The 5,557-nt window shown below is 46.3% G+C and overlaps 1 protein-coding gene across 4 annotated transcripts in view; it reads left to right on the forward strand.

The window, feature by feature from the left end:
* The first annotated feature begins 5,398 nt into the window (after positions 1-5,398).
* The window catches only part of grm7 (glutamate metabotropic receptor 7), a 142,794-nt gene continuing 142,635 nt past the window's right edge, over positions 5,399-5,557 (forward strand). For 2 of the 4 annotated variants that reach the window (XR_014800325.1, XM_084929665.1), the window contains exon 1: positions 5,403-5,557. This exon is cut by the window's right edge and continues 1,395 nt beyond it. The gene's annotated coding sequence lies outside the window, so the exon portion shown is untranslated. The other 2 variants (XM_084929668.1, XM_084929667.1) reach the window with 2 other exon arrangements.

Consider the following 5,557-nt stretch of genomic DNA (forward strand, 5'->3'; position numbering starts at 1 on the left):
TCAGGCATCTTTAGCCTCTTCGTGGCTGTTTAGGTTTTTTCTTTCTTAATGCAAATCTTTTTCCTCTTTGAAGTTATTTGGCGTCTCTTTGTTTCCCTCTGACAAAACTTTCAAAAGGAAAAGTTAAAGTAACTTTATTATTAAAATGCATGATGCAATGCATTGAGTTACACAGCAATAGGGTGGGAAGCTCGTAGCTGAATTAAACGTTGTGTTTTCAGCTGAAGGCTGACTGAGGCTGTGTCGTCTGCAGAAACTGCCCCTCTGAAATCCAGCAGATCACGTCAGTGTGAATAAAACCTGAACTCCACATCTGTTAGGGAAGAGTTTAGCAGATGATGCCTGTAGCAGCTGATAAGCGGAGCTCCCTGAGGTGCTGCAATACCATCAGCTCCACCTGGAAATTTATAATCTGATGAGCTAACCAACCGAGGCCGTGCTCATGATGCTGCTGTTTAATGTTGAGCTGCTGACGCTGGACAGCTGCAGGTCTCCGAATGCTGCCAAGCCACACACACTCATGCCAATGCGCAGGACTGTGCAAAAGTCTTGCCCCTCATTTCTTTAGATTTTGCTTCCAAGGAGCCAGACTTCCTTATAATTTGTTAAAGTTGTTCTGTGGGACACTGGCTGCTTTTTCACTCTGGTCACTGCACTCTTTGTATCGTTTTTACAGGAATGATTTGGCTTGCCTCTTTTTATCATTCACATAAAATGCCTCCTAACTGTAGAGATGAAGCTGTGTCCTTCAGCTGGTGTAACTGTGGTGAGTTCAGGAAGCTGTTTGTGGACAAAAACACACCTATAAGACTGTGGTAACTAGCGGCTCTGCCCACAGAGCTGCTGATCCACGTCCGTGATCCAGTCACAGCTTGCTGACGAAGGTCTGAGGGCTTCAGCGGTGACAGCCTTCGGCTCGCTCGGCTTCTTTGACCTTTCACTGATTTTTTTAAAAAAGGCCTGGAAGCCGAGAATGAGTCACAGGTAATTATATTTATTGTGTGCAGGTGGTAAAATAATGAAGGACAACTTCAGAATAATCCACACAACATATAATCATTTATTATTGCTTCTACACAACTGGGGGGAAATGAATGAAAAATAATGCTCAGCGGCAGAGCGGCCGCACGCTGAGAGCACAGCGAGCGCTCTGAGCTGATGATGATGTGAGCACGAACGTGGCTCCAGGACAGCGGTTAGCTGGACAGTTAAACGTAGGAGTCTGACTCACTGCTGGAGCCTCTGCTGGACGTCGGAGGAACTGCAGCGCTGACACAAAAGCTCACTGAGATCGGGGTCGTCCGTTAGGCCGGTCGGGGTCGTCCGTTAGGCCGGTCGGGGCCTCTCGGTACCTCACGATTCAGCCGCGATCACTGTGTGTGTTTCACCAGCTTGGAGCTGGAACGCGACCTTGGAGGAAATGAAAAATGAGCCTCCGTAACATCAGAATCACACAGCATGCCGTTCTCCCATTTGGACTCTTCAGACATTTGGCTGACGGTCTCACTCTGAGCGACTTCAGCGCTCAAGGACGCTCGCCGAGCCAAAATATCTGATAAATGACTCAAATCTGACAAAGTCAGACAGAGAGCTCTGTGTCTGGATCCAGTGGAAAATGCTCTCAGTGCAAATCTGTCCCCACATCACAGCATAATTGAATTGTGCTATTGGATTTCACTCAGTTGTGCTCGGCTATCAGAGAGAATATAATGAAGCACTCATTTGAGCAATGAGTGCTGCCAGACGCTCGGAGCTGCACACGATGACACTGAGCCGCTCTCCTCGGTGCGGGAGCCGCCAGAGGAGCGCCGGGTCATGTGACTCACACCTGCGACAGGTCATGTGGTTCACACCACGGGCCTGGAGACAGCACGGTGAGGCTAAAGCACCAGACCAAGATTCAAGAGGACTAACTCCATATTTCTAGGCTTCAACTCTACTAGACCAGCTTTGCATGATTCACAGCCCAAAATAATCCTTCTTTATCTGACACTGGGCCAGTGTCTTCTGATTGGCTGTCCCTCACAAACATGATTGTTTGCAAAGATGGGCGTGTCTCCAGTCTGCCAATGATTAAAATGCAACACCAGTAACAAAAACATCAGGATGCTGTGTACAATTAAAAAATGTGAGTAAATGTGAATCAAATATGAATCTCTGAGATCAGGCTTTATGTTTTTATTCATTGACACAGCGTCCCGACGTTTCTGGAGCCTGGTTATAGAGCCTTGTTTGCTGTTTGTGGCTGATGTCAGGTTGCTGTGTCCACATTAATAACAATCATTTGTTGTTAGTAGTAATCCTCATGTGACGGATTCACATATCCACTGATTATGAAATGGAAGCGATTCTGAGCAAATAACTGAGCAGTAAAAAATTATTATAACATGTACTTGATGTTTCCACACTCAGGAGACAGACACTGTCTCTACGTTTAAGATTCAAACTTTCCTTTTTGCTAAAGCATATAGTTAGGGCTGGACCAGGTGACCCTGAATCCTCCCTTAGTTATGCTGCAATAGGCTGCCGGGGATTCCCATGATGCACTGGGTGCTTCTTCTTCACTCACTATGTGTTAATAGACCTCTCTGCATTGAATCACACCTGTTATTGATCTCTTGAAAAATGACAAAGTCTTGATCTTTGGACGTAGCTGGTTCCCTGGTGTCCTCTGCCCTCCTCAGACAGGAAGTAGTTGGGAGTACAGGACTCTGAGGCCGCTCTGCTGAGCACACAGAAACTGTCCAGTGAGCCCCTGCAGAATCTGAAGTTGAGGTCTAAATTCACTAAACCGCTGTGAAGTGGCTGCTCCAGCATGAACCGCAAATTTGTAACGAAACTCTGTCATTTCAGAAAGTCGGCATCAAAACAAAAATAATCCTCAGACTTGCTGAATCGTGATGTTCGCACATCGCAAAGCGACTGAAGAGAGACTGAGAAGGGTTTTTTCTCCTGCAGGCAGTCCTGACACACAGATGGCAAATCTCACTCTCACAGCATCTGACTGACGAGAACGATGCTCAGCGAGCATGAAAGTGAGAATGAGAGCAGGTGCGCTCACCTGGTGTTCATACAGCAGCCCAAAATACAAACAGCGTGGTTTCTCCAGCTCTGGGGTAATCTTAAAAAACATCTAAGGCTGCTGAAGAGACTCGTGGTGTCAAAATGTTTTGGTGTGATTTCAGTAAAGACTGTCTACAACATCCACAGGACTGCTCTGACCTGTCGATAACATTTCAATTAAACCGAGTTCAGTGTGTGGCTGAATCGTTAGCGTGACCGTGATGCCATGTTACATACAGCAGCACAGTGCTAGCTGAGGGACGTCAGCAAATACAGGAAGTAACCACCGTGACCTTTACACTCACGTCGTGTTAATGAAAGTTTCATGGATGTAAAAAGAAGGGGGCAGGCTCATCCACTGTAGAGCTCCGCCCACGGGCTGAAATGATGCAATAAATAGTTTTAAAGTGTCTCTGTGGATATTTTGTTGACTCCATTTACATACAGGGGAGATTTACACATACGTGGCTTCACCTCTTGCCCCCCCCATGTAAAATTTTTAGATCCGCCACTGGGCTCACCATACAGTGAAACCATGAAACAACATCGCCAGACAAACCCTGACATGGAAACTGCAAGTGAGGAGAGAGGAGACCTTTTTGGAGACCTCCAAATGACAGACCCACAAAGGCTGACTTTGGAGGACGCTTGTCGACGGCCAACGATGGGTGTCAGGCTTAAAACAGTAAGGACTGAGTGATTTAAGATTACAAAGGACGTGGCACCCTGCAGTAAGCAGCTGCTCAAACACCACATTATATAAGTTAACTTTCACACTTTGTTGTGTCTGTAAAGTTATTCAGTTATTAAACCAGGTCCACATGAATCCATCCCAGGAGAAGTATGAGTATTATTTTTATCGTGGTCTGACAGTGAGCTTCCTTAATGACTTAACTGTCAGAAAAAGTCATCATTCTTCAAACTCCAGCAAACTCACAGCCCACAGAGGTTGAGTTCACTGTCACTGAAAACCCAGGACACATTCAGTTTTTGGAGGTTAAACGTGATTCTCGAGTGAGGGTGTTGGTTTCTGTGACGATGAATAGTTTCTGGATTTCTGCATTGAATCCTCGTAAAATATCGTCTGATATTCAACATAATTATAGACAAACACAAACAGAACAACAGCACACTCCTAACACAGAAGTGCACAGTGAGGTGTTTGAAGGGAAAAAGCTCTGAACAGCAGAACCTCACATGAACCTCACAGTTTCATAGTTTCAGGATCCCACCAGGGTCCGGATCAGAACCCTGTATGTCAGTAAACATCAGATGTGGGAGTCAGTTTGGTGGGATTAGAAGCGGCTCCCTGGCAGCAGCATTTACAATCAATAACAACAAAAACTGATCTCCAGATCAAAGTGATTCTGTGAACCTCGCTGCGTTCGTTTCAGCACTTTGCGTCGTTCCACAGTTTCTTCTTTTTCAGCCATGCTGTTGATGACTGACGCTGATCTTTGTCCCACTTTCTTGTTCCTCCCACAGACGAACGTGGCTGCTGTGGCCTCTTCACTGGTGTTGTGGTTTGAACTTCCAGAGTTAGTGGGGGTTTTAAACAAGGCCTGGGTTAATAAACTGTGCGACTGTTGGTCGAAGACCGAGGAAGAGGAGAGGGGGATGGCAGGTTAGCAGGCAGCGAGAGAGAAGGAAAAGCAGGAGAGTAAGGACTCTAAATGTGGGAACTATGACCAGCTGATTGGAGCTGCTCGGCAGTCTGAGGAGGTCTGTGGGTGTCATGAAGGACGACATGCAGAGGGTGATGGAGGCAGAAGATCTGCTGTGGCGAGCCATAATGGGATCAGCCATTTTGAATTTACAAGTCAGATATTTGATGTGAGATGCCTCCTGGATGCCTCATACGTGACGTGTTTCTGACATGTGCTTCTGGGAAGGGGCCTCGGCAGATCCCGGACACACTGGAGAGATTCCGTCTCTCGGCTTTGGTGGGAACTCATTGGTGTTACTCAGAAGAGTTGGACGAGTCCTCCTACCTGGACTATCTCCGTTATCTGGATTTATCCTAACATTAGCGATCAGCTGGGTTATAAACTCACTAACTAACCCACGGTTTAACCTGCATTCAGATGAAAGAGGAGAACTGTCAGCAGAGTGTTTGACAAAAGAAGCAGAAACCATAATATCAGAAAAATATGAAGAGATTAAAGACACAGTACAAGTATGTGAGTTTGTCTCTGTTTGTGTATCTGTGTGAGTGTGTATGCGTCTGTGTGTGTACGTGTGTGCAGCAGGTGAGTATTAGACGCTCTGACTGAACGCGTCTCTGCGCTGTTGTGTGTCTGTAAAAGAGCTGCTGTGTTAATAAAGCTGCGCCTGTTTGAAGCCGTGACGTTTCTAATCAGATATTAGATGATTGGATGTTTTACACGCAGGTTTGGTTCTGTTCTCTGTTTCACACGTTACAGCTGAAACTCGTGATTTCCACCAAAAAGCGGAGAATGCGGCTCGTCAGAGAAGCGCGAGGACACCAGAGGCT

Source organism: Perissodus microlepis, chromosome 5 (genome assembly GCF_051167445.1).
Source record: "Perissodus microlepis isolate ML-2025 ecotype Zambia chromosome 5, ASM5116744v1, whole genome shotgun sequence".
NCBI classification, from domain to species: domain Eukaryota; kingdom Metazoa; phylum Chordata; class Actinopteri; order Cichliformes; family Cichlidae; genus Perissodus; species Perissodus microlepis.